Genomic DNA, 23,008 nt, shown 5'->3' with positions numbered 1-23,008 from the left:
GACATGTCGAATAAACAACGATAACATGAGCACAAGGAAATTGAAGAGCTTGAAACTCCCCACAGTAACACCACCAGTCATTAAGTCTTATCGTGTATGACATAGGTAGGCGTCGTAGTTGGGAAGTGGGTAGCTCTTGAACATCAAACTCGGAATTTTGTCTATTGTAGCTTTGGACAGACACATAGCAGATTGTTGTTCATTTTCCCGTAACAAGGCAATAATATCTTCCGGATATTGATGGCCAACTCGTAACATGCACCTTATCTTCGTCCCTCGTTCAACAAACCAAGATTTGGTTCTTTCAAAAATTGTCTTCACAAGAGCACATATGGGTAACGATCGTGCTTTCTTTAATACAGAGTTCATGCACTCAGCTAAATTTGTTGTGATGTGGTCATACCTCCTGCCTCCGCCATATGTTTTCGTTCATTTTTTCAAAGGTATTTGATCTATCCAGGCAAAAGCTTGCTGAAATTATGATCTTAAATCCAACCATTTTTCCTAAAGAGTTGGTTGTTTCATTTCATAACCTGAGAAAATGTAAAAAAATTAAATGATTTAAAGTGATTGTGTTGCAACAAGAATAATCAATATAAGTGAATTAAATGAAGATAAATACCCATGTTTATCAATTGTCTCTTCGCCTCGGCATTCTTGAACTTCTTATTGAAGTTAGATGCAATGTGACGTATACAATATACTGATAGGAGACCATGTCCTTCCCAAGCAAATTCTGAAGATTTTAATGTTGATAAAATAGTCTTTCGTCTATCAGGCGGAAGAACCAGATCAATGCTTCTTTTGTTTCACCTTCAACTATTGCAAAAGCTAAAGGGAATACGTTTCGGTTGCCATCTTGACCAATTGCAGTTAGCAAAGTCCCATGGTATTTTTCGGTCAAGAATGTTCTATCAACTTGGACTATTGGCTTGCAGTAATTAAAGTCATCAATGCAATGGTTGAAAGCCCAAAATACACATTCGAAGATGTAACACGAGTTGTCTTGAACACCGTCTATAGCCTAAGGTCGAGTTACATATTCGACAATTGTTCCATAGACACTTTCTTGAAACACCTGCAACCATCTTGGAAGATGATTATAAGATTCGTCCTAGTCACCAAATTCCATGGCAAACGCCTTTTGTTTTGCCATCCACGTTTTTTTATACACTACATAATAACCATAACGACTTTTAATTTCTGGAATTAAAATTTTCACAAGGATAGATGAGTTTACTTTAATGGAATTGACGACTATAGTTGCAATTTGCTTAGAGTCAAATTTATGTGATCATCAGAAAGAGTGGTCGAAAAACATGTGTGGGGTGCTTCAAATTTTTTATCTCCCATGTATCACGGATTTTACTAAAGGATGCTCTAAGCCGCCATTGACATCCATTATTGTAGTCAATGCAGTGGACTACATATTGATCCTTTAACTCCACGACAACAAATTTGTACCCTTCAGCTATGTGATATTATTTCATGGCAACCAAAGTAGCCTCTTTATTAGGAAAAATCATTCGCTCAGAAAGGTCATATTGAACTATTTTTCTAGATCGATTATTGGAATCACTTTGCTAAAGTGATGACATTGGGAAACCACCATCATAGACATTGTTTTCTTCCCTAAACTCATTAATAATATCTCTAATTACGAAATCACATGCTTTTCACCAAGATTGAGTCATTGAGTGTGGAGGACATTGTTGTCGGGGTTGGATTTTCGCTTGCCAAGAGGTTACTATTTATTTTCTTCCTTTGAATATTGTATATTAAAAAACTTCGTATTAATTATGACGTGACAAACGTTTATCGTAGGTGGACTCGGAATTTCCATCGATCAAACATGAGTGTGATAAGCATGGTTGAAATATGGAAAATGCTAGATCAACTGCAACCGCAACAGGTTATCCTTTTCATCCTCTAACAAGTAAATTATTTCCAAGTAATCCAAAAAATTAATAATATTATTTCTTACTGTTGACAATTTTTGTAGACTCCATATCAGCAACCTCAAATTAGTGGTCTAATTACAATTGATGTGGTAGTTGTAAGTTGGACGATTGTACCTTTAATTTGTTTTGCAACTGTTAAATTTCATCAACTAAACCAAGTGATGTGACAATTCTGGTATTGACAACCCATTTCACACGACTTATGCAACCTCAATGAAGTGCACAAAGAAGACATGCATGGGAGATCATATAGGTATTGGCCACAGTATCACCAGAGATGGATAACAACGTGGAATGACCGACAAAATCGTTTAATTGAGGGAGTACCATTCAACGAAAACACCATTTGCATGATGAATCAACTTACATGCAATTGTACATCACTCATACCATTTGCTACGTCTCATCTATAGGCACATCTAAAGACGATGTACGTTCAATTTTTACCCATTTGATATTGTTATTTTTTAAAATTCGTACATTAACTATTTTTTAAAATTCGTACATTAATTATTATTTTTAAACAATAATATGACATGTCACCCAATGGTCAACCACACTATTTCAAAGGCCACCCTCATCATCTTGGGTCTTCATCAAATGTTGCACAATTTGGACAAGTCCAATTTCAATTCGCCCCCAACTCAACCACCACAAATATTCAACTTTATGGACCACCACCACAACATGTTTTTCCAATTTCCCTAACAGCAAGTTCCATCAACTTGCACAATTTTTGCACCGTTGGGAAATATTTTTTCTCTAGGTCCATCGCAAATGTTTGGTACTTCAACATTGACACCACCCTCCACATTTCATCCAACTCCTACCATGCATTGCTATTGACCCACAATGCCTTTAATGGGGTCTGAGATTCCATCTGACGACAATGAAGAAGAAAACAATGATGATGAAAGTCCACCTCCGCTTAAACATCGACCGAGACAACAAGAAGACCCCATGGGACAGAATCTCATAGATAGTTCGTTCATCTTGAGGTTGCTAAATTATGTAATCTCTAAATTGGATTGCCATATTTGTGTGTTTTCACTTAATGTCAAACTTTAATGTTGTTCTTAAACTTACTCATTTTCAGTTAATGTTATCCATTCTAGCTTTCTGATTAAAATTTTTAGATTTATTAAGAATTCAAAGTAATTTTAATATATTAAAAACCAAAAAAATATATATTTAATTTTCTAATTATATATAATAAAAATTCAGTCATTTTTTAATTACATAATAAAAAAATATTTTTTTTAAAAAAAATATTTTTTAAAAACTTCTTTAGTTAATTTTTTTTATAAAAACCTAATTTTCTTTAATTGTATATATAAAAAAATTATAATAGTAAATTAAATTTATCTAATTTTCTATCATTATTATTTTTTGTTATTTTAAATATTAAAATCTATTTTTTTTAATTATATATAAAATAAAGTTATAATAGTAAATTAAATTTATCTAATTTTCTATTATTTTTATTTTTACTAGTCAGAACATAAGCGTGAGAGTGTCTTTGTATCTCAATATTTTATTTTTTCATTTATATATATATATATATATATATATATGTTTAATATTAAAATTCGAATAAACAATGTTATTATTGACACACTAATATTAGCAATATAAATTTATAGTACATTATGAATAAAAAAAATGTCATTATCATCATCATTATGTAAAATCATTATACCTTGGTGTGAATTGACTTAATCAATGTGAGGGATTGATAATGCTTCTAAGTGTTTCATTCTTTACAAATTTTGTTTCCTACGAAAGAAATGTCAATTATGAATAAATTGCAAAATACACACACTTCATTCAAATGTAAGGGCCTCCTGTATATTATGCTACATTTAATATATAATAACAAATAGTGTAAGTAGAATATTCACATATACTTATCTTTATGTGTCAAACATAAATAAAACAAACAATACCTAATTTTGAGATAATAAAATATCTTTATAAACAACATTTTTGGTAAAATTTTCATCTTCTCCTTCAATGTGTCATTCTTTAATAAAAAAAATGTTGAAGCTTTAGAAACACCTCTTGATAATGCAACATATAATTTTCCCCTATGATTTATTTTATACACTACAAGAAATGTGTCGTAGAAAGTAAATTCCTACATTAGGTATAGTTTTCCCCTATGATTTATTTTATACACTACAAGAAAAACATGAAATAGAAACCAATTTTAGATACAAAAAATAATTAGTTGTTATAATAACTAAATTAGAGACCATTTTAGAAACTAAAAAAAAATACTTTCTAAATTAGTTTCTATTATTGTTAAATGGTTTCTAAATTGGTATCTAATTAGCTACCAAGGTTTTAACTACTAATTATTTAGTTTCTAAATTTGGTAGCAAAAACCTTAGTTGCTAATTAGATACCAATTTAGAAACCATTTAACAATAATATAAACTAATTTAGAAACCAAAATATTTTTAGTATTTAAAATGGTCTCTAATTTAGTCACTATAACAACTAATTATTTTTTGTTTCTAAAAATTGATTTGTATTTCATGATTTTCTTGTAGTGATAGTAATGGGAAAACTTAATTTCACATGAAATTGTTTTCTAACAAACACAAATGGGAGACCTGGACTTTCTGTTGTTTTATGTTTAATTCTTGAATATGTTTAATCCATTATATTTTATTATGTCATAAATATTTATAACCATAATTAATTATATAATTAATACTAACATATTTTTATTATCATAAACTTAATAGTTAAATTAATTCCATGAAAATAAAAATAAATGAAAATATTCCTTACACATAAATATATTTATTTTTTAAATTTTTACTTTTTTATTCTAAATTAAAACAATTTCACTTTACTATTTTTTTTACATGTTTCTTTTATTTTTCCTTTCTCGATCCAACTATTAATCAATGTTTATAAATTTTGAACAAAGATTTAAAAGAAAATACAAAGACTAAAAAAATTACCCATTTTAAAAGAATAATTAATAATTTTAAATTTTAAATTTTAAAAATTGAAAATCTTATTTAGAAACATAAAGTATCCCTTTATTTTATAAATTTATTTACTGAATTTTTTTCTCTTTTTATCCTATCATATTATTTATTACTTTTTTTTCCTTTCAATCTACCATGCTTCCTTTGATCTTATTGTTTGGTTGCTTGAATTTTTTATACATAAATTAAGAAATATTTAATTATGAAAATTAAGCTAATTAAGTTAATTGTCTGTTAATAATATTTTATCAACCCTTTGATGAGATGGTGTGTTTTTTCAACAATCCTCCAACAGTATTTTATAATTCTCCAACAATATTTTATAAAAATAGCTATTGATACCTCACTAAAAATAATCTTACTTACTCATGTATATCTGAAAGTATAATTGGAAAATAAATATACATTTATGTATATCTTAAAATTACTCTTATAAAAAAAATTGTTTATACTTTTTATTGAGTGATGAGAAGTGCTACCACCACTTTACTACTTTCATCAACATCAAAAACACGGTGAATTGATTTTGTTAGCAATATTTGTAGGGAGAAAAAGGAAGAGCACATCTTCCTTCTCTATTTTGGTTACAGTCTTCCTCTACAGTTCTCCATGACTCATCACATGCATTCTCACAGTGGAGAATCTCCACAGATTAAATAAATAAAACACACACAATTATAAGATCCTCAACATAATTATCATAATTACCATGTCTCATCCATAAATCCCAACACGCAAAGACAATTTCTACGTATGCAGTCTGCATTTGTGGATGCAGATTATTGCAGAGGTGTGAATTCAGCTGCTGCATTTAAACCTATGTAGTGAAGGTTTGGAAGGTTAGGCTCGTGAAGATTACTCTGATGCAGATAAGTATGGAACATTTGTAAAGTATGCATATGAACACAAAAGGGCAAAGTGAAATAAGTAGAGGGAATGAGGTCTAGGGTGATAAGTTACTACATAATTATGTAGAGTGAGCAGCAGTCTAGTCACACCATATGCAGAAGTTGTACAATCCTCTATGCAAGGGTGAATAGGTGTTGATCACAGGGGACGAAGAACACCCAGCAATTGGACAACATTTAGAAGGGTCGTAATGTACCAGCTGGAGTTTGATGTTGAGGTTGTGAAGCATCAAACTTGTCAAGCACTCGTCAATCAGTGACTTGATCCAGTGCTGGTTCATTGGAGTTGGTGTTGCCATAAGTTGCATGAAAGTCTATTTTCTTAGTAACGATCTCCACAGTAAAAATAGACCAATTATGGATAGGCCTACCAGAATCAAGGTTGTTGCTAGTGCAACTAGAGGAATAGCTTCCCTACATGAATACTACCATCCACGTTTTTTCCAGGGAATTATGCAGCTGTAATGCTTAATTCTGCAGCATTTATAGCAACTCGATTCTATTCATGATTGTAATCGTTGTTTGGGTTGCCTTTGATCTTCATGTGGATGTTGGTTTACAAGGATTGGGACACCCCTAAAGTGTCCCTTTTAATTTATTCTTTCTCAATAAAAATAAATAAAGACCATTTCTATTGTAGTACGCCTTATACTCTGGAAAAAAATATAAGTTTTCAATCATTCACAATTCGAAAAAAAATAAAAATCGAACCCTCCAGGAAATAAAATAAATCACTGCAAAAAAAAAAACACAGTTATATTCTATACAAATAAAAATACGATTTCTATTATAATCAAAGAGGGAAAAGTAAAAGAAAGAAACCCTAAGAAACGAAATTTAAGGGAAAAGAACCTTCGTGTAGGTGATATTTGTTTATTTAGTTTTGAACCATTTATATCTATCATATCCATTATATTAAGTTATTCAGTAATTCCTTTTGGTTATAACTTTGTTTTATCTGATCTGAATATTGGTGTTTTTTATGGATTGCTATTTCGAGTATTGCCCTCGTTGGACTTTTTATGTCAGGATATGGGTCAAATAATAAATACTCATTTTTGGGTGGTCTATAAGCAGTTGCTCAATCAATTAGTTATGAAATACCATTAACTCTCTATGTGTTATCGATATCTCTACGTATGCTTCGTTGAGACAAAATTTTTTGATACTATTTGTTATACGCCTCTTCTTATATTTGTAATAAAGGACAAACAGAATGTATAAAGAATAATATAATTTTGGCATTTAGGTTGAAAAATTGAATCAGATAGTTATATGAGTGCAATAAAATAACTTTTGTTATATTAATGTTGGCCTTGAGGAGTGTGTTTGGCAATGATATGATCGACAAAGATGATGAACTCTTTAATGATGTGGTGTTGGAAGTAGCCGAAGTGATCTTCATTATCGGAAGCGTTCACGAGAATCATGGGATTGTAAGCACTAAGAACGTTGTGTGATCTTCATTGTTTTCTCTCTCGCTCTAGATTTTCTCTCTCTCATTCTCTCTGTAAAAAAATTGAGTAAAAGTTCAAAGAGAATGAAAGAGAATAGATCAAAAACAAAAAAATTACACAAAATATTCAGATGTGTACTCAAATAATATTGACACGAAAACACACCTAGGGAGAATGAAGAAGAGAGGGAAAAAATGCACGAAGATACGAAAGAACAAATTTGCAAAGAAAAGAACAAATTTGCAGAGAAAATAGATGATAAATGAGAGACGGATAAATATAAGGATAAATAATATAAAATCATAAAAAGTGTAACAAAGAAGTTGGGTAAAGTGAAGAAGAGAATGTGCACACCTAAGAAGAATGAAAGAGTTCTTTTTGTTGAAAGTGTGAAACTTTCTTCTTCTTCTTCTTTCCTGCATTATTACACATAGTTACACTTTTGGGGAAAAGGGTTCACTTCTTATATCCAACGTGAATTGAGAAAGTTACAGGTTTAATGATGTAGCGGAGAGATGTTCTTGGATGGCGTAAGTGGTTTTTCTGAACCATTGAAGAAGAAAGAGAGAAGAATGGGGTTTGAAGGAAAATATTTGGTTAAATAACTGAAAAGGAGGATTGAGTATGGCTTACTTTTTTATGTTGGGAGAGATGATAAAAATATGACTCTTTCAAAACTACTCGGTGAATCAAGAATCAAATTCAACACTGCTCCCCAATTTTTTCATAATTCAAAATTTAGAATTGGTAACTGCTTACAAAATTACAAAATATCAGTTTTTAAAAAGAAAAAAGAAAAACAGTTTCCAACCAATTATAAGAATAATTGATTATTTAGTAAATACTAAAAAAATTATGAAATGGTTGAATGTCCAAGATAAAATTGTTCTCACCGGTTAACCTCGGGTGGACTGGATGGAGAGCTCTGCTTCTGATTTGTCTTCTCTGGCAAGTCTGAAACTCGGCTCCATTGGACATAGTGGGCTCTACCTGTTGATTACACTTCGTGATAAACTCAGTGAGAGCACTAGAGATATCAAATCAGTTTTAGTCTTAGTATTCAGAAACAACGTACCTTTACCGGGGGTCTCAAGCCCCTTTTATAGATATCCCGTCAACAACTTTCTCTAACAAGAATGTAATCTCAACAGAAGAGCATTTAACCATAACAGAAAAACCACATGCTAACTGACACCACTTATCTTTAGGTGCTAACAGTAGGAAAACATTTTGTTTAACATGTACACCATTATTCTTGGGTGTTCATCTTTTATTCTCAATAACTATTAATTAATATGTAACTAACATGTATTAATTAATATATAACTAACTTGCATATTATCACAAGAGATAAAATATCTTTTTATCTTCAGAATAATATGATAATAGATTTAAACAATAACAATTATATCTTTCATTTTTAGAATAATATGATAACAGATTTAAACAATAACAATTATATCACAACAGATAAAATATCTCTTTATCTTTTATCTTAATTACCTTTTCTAGGCTTACCAACATCTGGGTCGAGCTCACGACCCACCTCTTGGGCCCAAATACTGAGTTGACCCCCCCTAAATACTTGGGCTAAGATGATGAGCTCTCCTGCACGGTACCCAAGCCCCCGGGCTCAAACTAAGCTTGACTGGGCGAAGAGGCTCTCTAGCGTTTTGGCGGCTAATGCGATGTTTCCTTTAGTGGGTAGGTGATAACTCAGTAAACCTCGACTAGCCTTTTGACGAATCACACACACACCTAGCTAAGGCAAACCCATGCTCACTCTCGACTTGCATAGGTGTATCTCGCAAACTTGACCCGGGGCCATAAATCTTTATCTTACCAAGTTTTGTTTCCCAGAGTGCCTACTCGGTTGATCATATGATCATTCACTCATCGAGATAGCCCGACAGAGAAGGCACCGAAACCACTTAACCATGACATCTACTTGTAAAGCGCCTATAACTCGTTCTTACGCCGAGTTAGGTCGTCTTACCTTGCCTCAAATCAAACAGGTTAACCATAACAAATTAAACTGCAAAGCGCCCGTACTCAAGTAGTCGTACTGAGATCGAGCTAGGTTGTCTTACCATGCCAAGTACTTTATCTACAACAGCTTTACCCATAAGGCACCTATACTCGAGTTGTCGTACTGACACCGAGGTAGGTTGTCTTACCTTCCACTAGGTAATCATTTTATACGCAGGGCACCATACTCGGGTGGTCATACTAACACCGAGCTAGGTCGTCTTACCTGCCCATACTCGATTAACTCAACAAGCAAATTAATCCCATTGAGTGCCTATACTCCGGTATACGTACTTTTACCGAGGCAGGTCGACTTATTTGTGCTTAAGTAAACCAAATCAATTCCCCATGGTGCCTATACTCGGGTATTCACACTTATACCGAGGTAGGTCGACTTACACAAGCTTAAGTAAATCAACAAAAAAAATTAATCCCACAGGGCGTCTACGCTCGGGCATACATACTTTTGTCGAGCTAGGTCTACTTATCGTGTGCTAATTCAAGTAGATCAACAAAACTAAATGCAACATCTTCCAAGAACAAATTAAACATTAGGTGACCTCATTAAAAAAACCCATTCAAGGGGAAAAGAGCATGACCTTAACCATCACATTGTTAAAAAAGAAAGCATTATGCAAGGATATCTCTGCTGAAATACAACTTGAGGTTTGCCACGTTCCACGCTCAAGGAATGGCTTCCCCCTCCAGGGTCTCTAGTCTATATGCTCCATTCCCTAGCACTTCGACCACGTGATTGTGTAAGTCTTCCTTCCATTCTTCAGACTACTCTCGTAGCACTTTCTGGCCGCTTTCTGATTGTCCTTTATGGTGATTACTCCTCCCTCCTCTGAAGGCACCCTCATCCTCATGTGAGTAGTCGAGGCTACTACTCCCAATCTATTCAGGAAGGGCTGACCTATAAGAAAGTTATAAGCAGAAGGCACGTTATAAACAATATACCCGATGGTGATGGTCCTGGTCACGTTTTCATCAACAAAGGTTGTCCTCAACTCAACATACCCTTGTACCTCTACCTGATTTCCAGCAAAGCTGACGAAACACCCATCGTATGGCCTCAACTGGTCAGGGGATAACTACAAATTGTCGAAGGTCTCCCAAAACATCACGTCAGCCGAGCTTCCCTGGTCGATCAAAACTCTGTGCACCTTTCGCTCCATAGTGACAACTGATATTACCACCGAATCATGCTCATGAGAAACCACGTCCTCTAGATCAACCCCTGTGAAACATAAGGCGGGCTCCTGAGCACGATCATGTATTCTCGTCTCCAAAGACATCACTACCCGGGCACACCACTTACGCTTGGTAGTCGAGCTTCCTCCTCCAGAAAATCCTCCAGAGATCGTATTTAACTCCCCGTGGATCAGTGTCTCATGTACCCGCTCCTTGAGGACAACTTCACCTTGTGATCCTTCCGGTTGTCCATGAGATACTCCTTTAAGAACCCATCCTTGACTAGGTCAACCAATTGGTGGCCCAAGGCTATGCATCGATCCATGTTATGCCAGAATGCCTTGTGGAACTCGCACCAGGCTTTTTTTCGTGACCCTAGGTTCTACTCCATCTTCTGGGGAAACTTCTGTTAGAATTGTAGGCCTTAAACAAGAGGGGGTGAATTGTTTATAAAAGAATTTTGCAAATATTGAAGGTATCGAGAAAGACAATGAAGAATCAAAGAGAAAGAAACCCAATTAGTCAAGAAACAAATTTGTTTTATTAGATTTCCAAAAAATCAACCGGTTGGCAAAGAAGTCACTAGTAACGCCGCCAAACTGGCTGCCACGGACCCAACCAATCCCTACTATGTTTATCATTCAGACCAACGCGGACACATGTTGGTGTCGTCCAAATTGAACGACACCAATTATCAATCCTCGAAGAGAGCAATGGTACACGCACTCATGGTGAAGAAGAAACTCACGACACCTAGAAATGCCATCACGAGAAAAAGACCCATCTCAATTTGAACTATGGAATCAATGTAATTCCATGATTCTTTCATGGTTAAGTCACTCCATTGAGGTAGAGATAGCTGCAGGGGTATTCACGCGAAGACCGCCCATCAAGTTTGGGAAGATCTCCACGACCAGTTTGGACAGAAGAATGCGCCAGCTATTTTTCAAATTCATAAGGCAATAACAACCATGTTCCAAGGTACGATGTTAGTGGCTTCATACTACATCAAACTTAAAGCGTTGTGGGATGACCTCGAGCTATATCGTTCACCCATAGTTTGTAATCAGACAAATGAGCATCAAATCAAGAAGGAAGAAGATAATTGATGCAATTCCTCATGAGGTTGAATGATTCGTTCAAAACAATCAGGTTTAATATTCTCGTCACGAATCCTCTACCAAATGTCTGACAGACACACTCTCTAATTGTGCAAGAGACACAACAACAAATGAATTCGGATCCTGGCGAGAATTTTTCAATCACGACATCAATGCATAGTCAATCTACCAATTGGAAGCAATCAAAAGGTAAGACTTGTGAACAATGTAACAAACCAGGTCATACCATTAACAAATGTCGTACTTTGAAATTTCATTGCACATACTGTGATAAAAGAGGACACATGGAGGATAGGTATCACATAAAAAATGGGACATGGAACTACAATGGGCACAATGGCCAACAACAACGAATAAAAAATAACCCCAAAAGCTCTTATTCATCGGTGACAAACATGGAAAATTCCTCTTCATTACCACATGACAACAACGAGTCTGATGGAAACCCTGTACAAGGCTTCACTGTCGAGCAAATTGAGCAATTGGCAAAGGTTGTTTACTCGCTCAACAATAATGGTAAAAGTGAAGCGTTTATAAACACTATAGGTTTGTTTGCTCATAACTTGTCTATTAATATTGCTTTTACGAAACCATGGATTTTTTATAGCGGAGCAACCAATCACATTGCATCTGATTCACAATTTTTCACACACACTTCATCATCATTTATTCCAAATATTAATCTGCCCACAAGCTCAACTGCGGTCATCTCATCTACGGACATGATTAAATTCAATAATAATATCACTCTCAAAGATGTTCTTTGTGTTCCTTCTTTTAATTTAAATCACATTTTCGTTAGTAAGATAACCAATGCACTAAATTGTTGTGTCGTTCTTTTTCCACATGGTTGCGTCTTGCAGGACTTGGCTACGGGGAGGATGATTAGCTCGAGTAAACAATACGCAGGCTTATACTACATGTCCCCTCTTCCAAACCAAGCCCGCGCATCTCAAATTTCAACCGACCATGATTTATGGCACAAGCGCCTCAGACATCCTTTTTCTGCATGTTTACAACTTGCATCTTAATTACTACCTATCAATAAAAATCTCATTTCCATTCATAATAATTGTAGTATTTGTACCCTTTCCTTTCAGCATAATAAAATCTCATCCTCCATTTAATCTCTTGCATTGTGACATTTGGGGTCCTCATAAAACCCCAACTCATTTTGGAAAATGTTTTTTTCTCACTATTATCGATGATTATACTAGATGTACTTGGGTATTTCTTATGAATCACAAATCTGAAACCCAACATCTCTTATAATCATTCATTACATTTGCACAAAATCAATTTCAGGCATTTATTAAAACCATCAGCATTGATAACGGATTGGAATTTATTTCAATGTGTAATTTTTTTCTCAAAAAATGTATTGAATGTCAACACACTTGCGTCTACACTCATCAACAAAATGGAGTAGTAGAACGCAAATATAGACACATTTTAAACACAGCACGAACCCTCCTATTTCAGTCCTATTTACCATTAGAATTTTAGGGGGAATGCATTTTAACCGCCACATATATCATTAATCGTTTGTCATCACCTTTACTAAAAAATAAATCACCTTTTGGGCTGCTATATAATGAGCCACCTTCACTTTCTCACCTAAAAACTTTTGGTTGCCTCTGTTACGCAATTGTTGTTTCACCTAAGCAAAAATTTGATCCACGCGCTCGACAATGCATCTTCATTGGTTATCCTCACAATAAAAAAGGATACAAATTATTTGATATAGATGCAAGCACTGTTTTTACAAGTCGGGATGTCACCTTCCATGAAAGTGTTTTCCCATTCTGCCAACAGTCTCAGACGCAATCCTCACCTCCATTACAAGATATTTTGCCCACTTTGACATTGACTTACCCACTCCTATCCAACATTCACTCGATCCACCATCTTCTCCTACTCGTCACAATGCACACAAACCTCCAACAGACCAATCTTCTTCTCCTACACCAGGAAGTCCAACACCCATTACCGAACCTTCTCCAACCAATCTTCCTGTTCGACGATCAAGTCGCACATCAACCCCACCTTCTTGGCTTCAAGACTACGTAACGGGATCCCAATGGAACCAGGTATCCTATGCATAATTTTCTTTCTACTTCACGATTTTATTTTACATATAGTGCATATCTTGCTAACATCACAGGCACCAAAGAACCTTAAACTTATGCTCAACCTATCCTTTATCCAAATTGGCAAAATGAAATGGACGAAGAGCTTTCCGCCTTGTAGTTTAATCAAACGTGGACCTTGACGCCATTACTCTTCGAGCAGAAACCCATCGGATGCAAATGGGTCTATAAAATAAAGTACAAATTGGATGGCAGCGTCGATAGATATAAGGCGCGCCTTGTCACAAAGGGGTACACTCAGATTGAAGGTGTTGACTATTGCGAAACTTTTTCACCAACAACGAAATTAACAACTTTGAGGTGTCTCCTCACCATTGCAGTAGCCAAAAAATGGTTTATTCACCAGTTGAACGTGCCAAATGCCTTCTTACATGGCAAATTACATGAAATTATTTACATGGACTTGTCGCCCGGGCATCGTCGACAGGGGGAGAACATTGTATGTCAACTCAACAAATCCCTTTATGGTCTCAAAAAAAGCATACCAGATATGGTTTTTAACATTTTCTCATGTGATTAAATCTGTAGGATTTCAGCAGTCCAAGACGGACTACTCTTTATCCACAAGACGGGATAAGTCATCATTTACTGCCCTTTTGATTTGTGTTGATGATATTCTTTTGATAGGAAATGATCTGATAGAAATGCAACATTTTAAAGACTATCCATTACGACGATTTCGCATTAAAGATCTTGGAGACTTAAAATATTTTCTAGGGATTGAATTTTCCCATTCCAAAGATGGTGCTTACATGTCACAAAAAAAAATATGCGCTTAATATTTTGCAGGATATGGGACTCACAGGTGCTCGTCCAAACAAATTTTCAATGGAGCAATATCTAAAACTCACACCGAAGGATGGAAAGTTATTAAAGGATCCAGTCAAATACAGGAGACTAATGGGACGACTGATATACCTCACGATTACTCGGTCTAACAGTGTTTTCGATTTGAACTCTAAGTCAATATATACAGGCTCCACGGAAATCTCATTGGGATGCCGCAATTCGAGTCCTAAAGTACACCAAAGGATCACCGGGACAATCTGACATTGACAACTTATTGTGACTTAGACTAGATGTTGTCAGACAACTCGAAGATCAGTATCTAGGTATTGCATTTTTCTTGGTTCTTCTATTATCTCATGGAAGTCAAAAAATAGACAAACGTATCAAGGTCATCTGCGGAAGCAGAATACCGCACGATGGTCAATACTTGTTTGGAGATAGTTTGGTTGTCATAGTTGTTGCAAGACTTAAAGGTGTCATGTAACTTGCCAACTCAACCTTTATGTGACAATCAAGCGGCCTTTCATGTAGCAGCAAGCCCAATATTTCATGAACACATAAAACACTTTGAGAGAGACTGGCACATTGTGCGAGAAAACTTACATGACGGGATAATCAGTCCTTCATATGTACCGACACAATAACAACTCGTAGATATTTTTACGAAGGCACTGGGTAAGGAGCATTTTTTGACGTTGCGACTTGAAGGGCAGTATTAAGGAAATGATGATTATCAAATTATACACAATTAACTTGATAATGATAGATTCCCATGATTAGTTTATCACAGAATCCCATGATTAGTGGATTACCACATAATTAGCTTGTAATTTGGAGAAAAAGTCTTTGTACACTTGTATATATTCCTATACATGGAGTGTTGTAAATACACACAAGAAAATAAGGAAGTACAATTTTTGTTACAATTTTCTTATACTTGCACTACATTTATTATTTGAACAACTTTCTGTAACAAAAGGCACAATACAAAATAAAACTTTGAAAGAAATGTGAGATAAAAAGACTAAAAAAAAGAACAAAAAGAAAAAAAAATTGAGAGAAAAGAAACATAAAAAAAAGAATGTAAACCACAAAAAACTTTGTTTGATTTTTCATTCTCGCCAATCTAAAGGTATTTCTTATTGAACCAATGTCATTATTGTTTATTTTGTTCTATCAATCAATGTAGGTTGTATAAATTTTGATTATTTTATTTTGTTATGTACCAGTCGGTACTGGACAAGTCAGTCTCAGTCTTGGCGACTAACCGACTAGGTCAAAAACATCTCAAGGCACTTAATAAATGAGAACAATGACAGTTACAAAAAGCACTTAACGAGTCATATTCATATCCCCTGAGTATGCAGGAAATATCTCCAATAAATCATCTAAATACTGATTAACTGAAAGATATTAAAGATATTCTTCAAATATGCCAACATACTCATGTACCAATATATCTCCCTGTAAATAAGGGATCACACTACACATCAGTGAACAACTGACATTCAGCACATCATAACAAGAGTTCATGATTAACACTATAAATAAACCTTTTACAAAGGTGTAAGGTACTATTTTAATCAGTTAAAAATGTACACTCTTAACACAAAGTACTTACTTAATCATCGGAGTACCTATTTTAGGTCACCCCCAACCGAGCGCCAACATTTGAGCAAGGAAACTCGAAGGAAGGAACAAGGAGATCACTGACACATCACCAATTGTATAACCAATTCCAGGTACTATCTAGGCCCACTTTGCTTATACAGGTACAATTGGCACCCACTGTGGGGCTGAGATAGTAGTTAATTTCATAATCAACTCCAGATTATCAACAATGGTGTCAAGAAGGAACACATTCAACCACGATGTGGATCGTAGTAATTCAAACACTCCAAGCGCAAGTGGAGGAGATGCGTAAAAAAGGCATGGAAGATCAACGGAGGAACGAAGAAAAGGTGTTCCTTGTCAAGGAGCAGAGCAAAGAGCTGAAACAACGACTCAACAGATCCGAACAAGAGGAGCAATCTCGAACGAAGACTCATTAGAGCTCCATGTGAACCGAACGGTCCCCGCCGACTGATGACAACAAGGATTCGAAAGGACATCCTTTTACATATGAAATAATGGAAGCACAACTCCCCTTCGAATGGAAGCGATTGACTATCAGGCTCTATGACAGTTCCACATACCCAAACGAGCACCTGAACATTTTCAAGACATAGATGAACCTCTACATGATAAACAAGATCGTGCGGTACAAGGTTTTCCCCACCTTTCTCCAAGAAGGGGCGCTCCGTTGGTTTACCTGACTCCCACCTAATTTGGTGGATAACTTCAAAGCCTTGGCGACTAAATTTACTACTCAATATGCGACGATCCGACCGCATCATATTTTGTCGATAACCCTCCTTAACATAAAGAGAGAAAAGGGAGAATCCTTACGTACATTCATGGATAGGTTCAGTAAAGTTTGTATGAGTATTATAAATCTCATGCCAGAAATAGCCATGCATCACCTCGTCTCGGCAATTCGACCAGGGTTGGTTCACCGAAAGTCTGATCAAGAGACCAACCAAAGATGTTGATGAGTTGAGGAACCGAGCAACTAAGTTCATGCAAATACAAGAATTGAGCAAATTCCATAAAAGTGTTTGATCCGAGAATGGAAAAGATAAAGGGAAGAAGAAAGATAAAGGAAATCAACCTACATTTGGTCAGTGAGACAAGTTGAGAGAAAATCAAGTTCCTCAGCTTCTTAATTACACCCCATTGAATGCTGCAAGGGGTAAAATTCTAGACAAGGCACTACTAGCCGAATTGATCCCAACATTAAAGCAACTACAAAGTCCAAGAAACGTCGATATGTCCAAAAATTGTCAGTACCATCACAACTTCGATCATATGACCGAGGGGTGTCAAACATTAAAGGACAAAATAGAGGAACTTACTCATTTTGATCATCTGCACAATTTTGTTTAGACAAACGCCAACTCATACAGATCCTCGCAAAGGGAGAGGTATCCTTCTAGGGATCGAAAAGAGCAATACACACTGCTTGGACGAGAAGGATCACGTCGTTTTGATGATGACCAACGTCTTGCCAAGAAGAAAAGAAAGAGTGAAACCCTGTACGCAGGACTCGGTCACGTAGCGAGAGTCCTCGGAGGAACGATCGATCGAGACATGACGTTCAGAAGCTCATCAACACTATAGCCAGTCCGATGCCACTCAGAAACATAGGTCAGAAAGAGGGAAAAATTTGTAGAAGTCCTTCCCTTGAGAACCAAAACCCCAAATACACCGCTGAGCAAGTTAATATTATCGTTAGAGGATTTTCTGGAGGCAGATATTCTAGTACCACTCGAAAAAAACACCTTTGGGCCATTCAGTCGGTCCATTCGATAACCACCAAGGGCCGATTGAGGATTCCATGAAGCACCTTCACAGATGACGACTTCACTACCATCAACTCAACCCATAACAACCCCATGGTCATTACCGTGCAGATAGATAAATTTGCCATCACCAAGGTCTTAGTGGATCAGGGCAACTCGGTCGATATTCTATACTGGAAGACTTTCAAGAAAATGAGGATTCCAGAATCAGAAATCCAACCCTATGAGGACCAGATTGTTGGATTTTTTGGGGAGTGGGTGGATACAAGAGGATTCATTTATTTGTACACCACATTCGGGGAAGAAGGGTATCTTTGCAAAACAATAAAATTAGGTATCTTCTCATAAACATAAATACCTCTTATAATTTATTGCTTGGACAGTCGTCCATAAACCGCCTGCGAGCAATAGTGTCCACTCCCCACCTCACAATGAACTTTCCATCGGCAGTTAGTGACATCGTGACGGTCCATGTCGATCAAAAGGCGGCTTGTGAATGTTATGTCTCAAGTTTGAAGGTTGAACTGACCAGTCAGTTATACAAGGCCTCACCGTGCGAACGATCCATGGGAAGGAAGGGACGCTCGCCAGGATGTAAGGAACCAACAAGGGAACGACCTCGTGAGAGAAAGACAAAAGAACACACGGTCGCCCTCGTCGATCTTTACCCTCGGCTCCATGAAGCCCGTATTGAGCCAAGCAAGGCCCTTTGCCCTATACCCCTCCAAGATAACGAGCATAGGACACACATGGGGACTTCCCTGAAACCAGATGACAACAACCTGGTAAGCCAAACTTAATTGATAATGCTTATTTGTTTGCTTGGACAGTTGTCGCTATGCCTAGAGTGAGCACGAATGTGTCTCCGTTTACAAAGAAGCTAAACCAATAGCCCAGAAAAAATGAAACATTGACGCAGAAAAGCGTGTTGCCACACGACAAAAGGGTGGGAAGTTAGTGAAAGTTGGCTTCATCAAGTTGGTTTACAAATCAGCAAGGTTCCCTTGATGTGTGATAACACAAGTGCTATCAATCTCACCAAAAATCAGATTCAACATTCAAGGACCAAACATACTGAGTAAGACATCATTTCATCAGGGATCATGTACAAAATGGGAACTGTGAAGTGAAGTTTGTGGAGACCAAACTGCAGTTAGCTGACATTTTCACAAAGCCTTTACCAAAAGAGAGGTTTTTCTTCTTAAGAAAGGAGTTAGGTATTCTTGATCTTAATAATCTCTCTTAAAACTGTTTTTTGGTACATGCTAAAGTCTATTTATGAAGACAAATAGGGGGAGAATTAATTGGTTCTTGTATATCTTTGTCTGATACTGCATAAGATGTTAAAATCTCTGATATGAAAGTGTTTTTTGTTGCTGCTGATAGAAACAACTGATTGTTTCGTGTAAACAACCGATTGTTTATTATGTTTCATACTTTAAAAGAGTAATAAACTGACTTGCTGTTGTAAGAAGCTTTGGATAGTATAAATTTTTTTTTTTTGCAGGAACTGCTTTAGATTTAATCAGATCAAACACAAGCACCAGGGATTTGTCTTCATCAAATAGGGAGAGATTGTTGAACACGCCACTTGGAGTATGATTGGCCTTCAAGATAAGTGAAGATAGCCGCCACTTGAGAGCTCTCAATACTCACAAGATAAGACCTAAATGCTAAGAGGAATTCAAACCTCATTAACACCTCACACAATTTGTGCAGAGTAACTCTTCTTCTATTAATTTCAACTTGTAAAATCCACTAGGTAGGCCTCCTATTTATAAGTGAAGGAGCCTTGGAGAACAAGCTAAAGGGGTAGGATGGAAAAGGGAAAAAAGGGGCAGCCTTAGGGTTTGAGTAAGTCAAACCCCCATCCTAGGCTCGTCCTTCTAAAAACTAGGTCAAAATGCATTCAAAAAGGGCTAGGAACAAGCTAAAATGCTACCCACACCCCCTATTATGCTAATGGTACCTTATTCTAACCTATCTTTGTTATTTCGACCCCTAAAGTGAGCCCAATTTATTTACCTAACTTTACTCTTGTGGAAAAGACCAGAAGGAAGAACTTCTAATATTCTGGTTTATAACTTCTTCTTCCGCTGATGCTTTCTCGAGGTTTGGTGGGGCCCAACTTTGTATAATGAGATGACTGACCTTTTTGTGAGGTGCTTAATGTGTCCTTAGTCATTTGTTGGTCGCTTTGGTTTGTATCAAACGTTCAAGATGCATGGATCAATCCACTCGAAGTTTGAACAGTCAGACGCAAGGTCGACCGCGTGGTCTGAAACACTTACTGTTGAACCAAGTGGTGTTCAAGTTTTGAAGAATTCAAATCCTTTGAAGGATGTTGAAGCCTCTGCTATGCTTGATGTTGTTGTGCTGGTTTAAGCTTTGTTCTGGGGTAGTTTATATGTTTTAATCCACCCTATGATTAAATCTAAAGCATTAGCATTCTCAATCTTTGTGAAAGTAAAATGTTTTCAAACTAAGTTAAAACAACCGATTGTTTTGTTGAAACAACCGATTGTTTATACTTAGGTGTTTTGAGAAAAAGATTGAAAACTGTTTTGAATGGTTGAACTGTTAAGTACCAAAACAACCGATTGATTCGAGGAAACAACCGATTGCTTATTTTGGGACCATAACAGAAAAACTGTTTTCTTTGACTGAGCTTTAAATGTTTTAAACTGCTTACGCTCTAGTCATTAAATGCTTTGACCAATCTTTTAATGCAATTTAAGAGTTTGTTAAGATTTGATAACAAACCACATCTTTGAATAAATTCAGAAAAACAGATTTGACAATTAAGAATCTTTGACAAAGTTTTTCAAGAGAGTTTTTCAAAGTGCTGAGATTGCTAAGAGTTTGTGGTTGATCAAAGTGTTGGAATAGGATTATGCTTGTATTGATTTCAGATTATCTTCTGTAACAAGTGTAATCCTTGTACTCTGTTGAACAATTCGTTTCTATGTTTGCTGAGATTGGCTGTGTGTTCTTGAGGTGTTCAAGATCAACAATCTTAGTGTTGGCCAAAAAGAGTGTGTTTCTTGAGGTGTTCAAGGTCATTCTCTTGGTTGTGGTGTAAGTGATCAAGTGGTGATTGCTTAGTGGAGTATCCTCAGGGTTCTGAGAAGACTGGATGTAGCTCTGGATTTGGAGTGAACCAGTATAAACAACTGTGTACAATCTCTCTATCCCTATCTCTTTAAATTCTGTTTTGTCAATTAATAACTGGTATAAACAATCGATTGTTTCGGTAAAACAACCGATTGTTTTTCCAGTATTGTGCTTTTGCTTTATGTTTTGAAAAACTGAATTCTTAATCAAGGTTTTCTTGAAGTATTTTTCATTCTAAGCTTAAAAGTTTACTAAAATCTTTCTTAAACAATTCACCCCCCCCCCCTCCTCGTTTAAGGCCTTATATTCTAACACTTACGTCTCTTACACCACCACATGCGGTATGGGTAGGTTTAGAAGACTCAATAATTAAAACAATATTAGAAGACTCAGTATGGGAAGACATTGTTGATCAAGAGCTTTGAAGAATCCAAATCCAAGGTGTTTGATGAAAGGCTGGTGTTGCTGTTGTGTATGGGTGGGATCTGGGTAGATTAAAGTGTAATCCACTCCTTAATTGAATCCATAACTGATTTGTTTGAAAACTTTTTCAAAATGGAATGTTTTTAAACTAAGTGAAAAACAACATGTTGTCGAATCAACCGGTTGTTTTGTTCTTAGAAGGTTTCGAAAAAGTTTGAAAGTTGTTTGACTTTGTTGACTTAGCTGTCAAACTAAATGAATCGGTTCTTTCGTATTTTCAACTGATTGTTTCTTAGAAAATCCTAACAGAATTCAGTTTTGATTTGTGAATCTCTCTTAAATGATTTCTAATTGAATGCACTCCTGTTTTAAATGTTTTTAATTATTCTTTGGAGTATAAACAGTTAGTTATATGTTCTTGGAAAAGAAGATAAACAATTTTGAGAAATCATAGTGCAAATTGAATTTCAAGTTTTCAAGATTCACTTCAAGCTTTGGATTTTCAAGTGTGCGGAATAGGATTGGGGTGTACTTTTGATCTTTAAGCTTTGTAATACCCATGTGTATTCTATTATCTTCTTTCTTGATTATTGTATTTATGTAATTGAGTGTAAGTGAAAAATAAGAAGGTGTTCTGATTTTTGTGGATTGTTGTGCCAAAAGGAATGTGTTTCTTGAAGGGCTCAAGGTCACTCTTTTGGTGGTTTGTGTTGTACTTTGTTTTTGTTGCATAGTAGAAACCCATAAGTTTTTGGGGACTGAATGTAGCTCTTAGTTTAAGAGTAAACCAGTATAAACTGCTTCTGTACATTTCTCTTGCTCTGATCTCTTTTAGATTCTGTTTTAAGTTGTTTTAACTTCTACTGGTATAAACTCGAAGAAACAACCGGTTGTTTTTCTGTGATTCATCTTAAAACAGTTTGTATTCTTGGCTAACTTGGTTTCTTTTATGGATTTCTTCACTGAGTTTCATTAAACCTTCAAAAGTAATTAAAAATATTTCATAAACAATTCACCCCCTCTTGATTAAAGGCCATATATTCTAACAGACATTACTAACCTTTTTCGAAGAGAAATGTGAAACAAAACTTGTTTGAAGACCGACACTCGGAGCAAGCCCTGAAATTTGTAACACAGAAGTAAGTAGTAAACCTTGTGACGTTGATGGGTATTATTATTTATAGAAAAACCAATAAGAGAGAGAATGAGGCATGCATTGTCTGGCACCATTAGATCACCCTTAATCCAAGGGTTCATGCCACTCGACATATGAGACGTCACAGATTACCAACAGTCATATCTCTTCGATCAAACAATACTCACCAAACGAATTTTCCAAAAAAGCCCGTATTGAGCCAGGCGAGGACCTTCGCCTTATACCCGTCAAAGATGACGAACATACGACCCACATGGGGACTTCCCTGAAATCGAACGACAACAAGTTGGTAAGCCAAACT

This window comes from Phaseolus vulgaris, chromosome 6 (assembly GCF_000499845.2).
Source record: "Phaseolus vulgaris cultivar G19833 chromosome 6, P. vulgaris v2.0, whole genome shotgun sequence".
Classification (NCBI taxonomy): Eukaryota; Viridiplantae; Streptophyta; class Magnoliopsida; order Fabales; family Fabaceae; genus Phaseolus; species Phaseolus vulgaris.
This window is presented reverse-complemented; position numbering follows the sequence as displayed.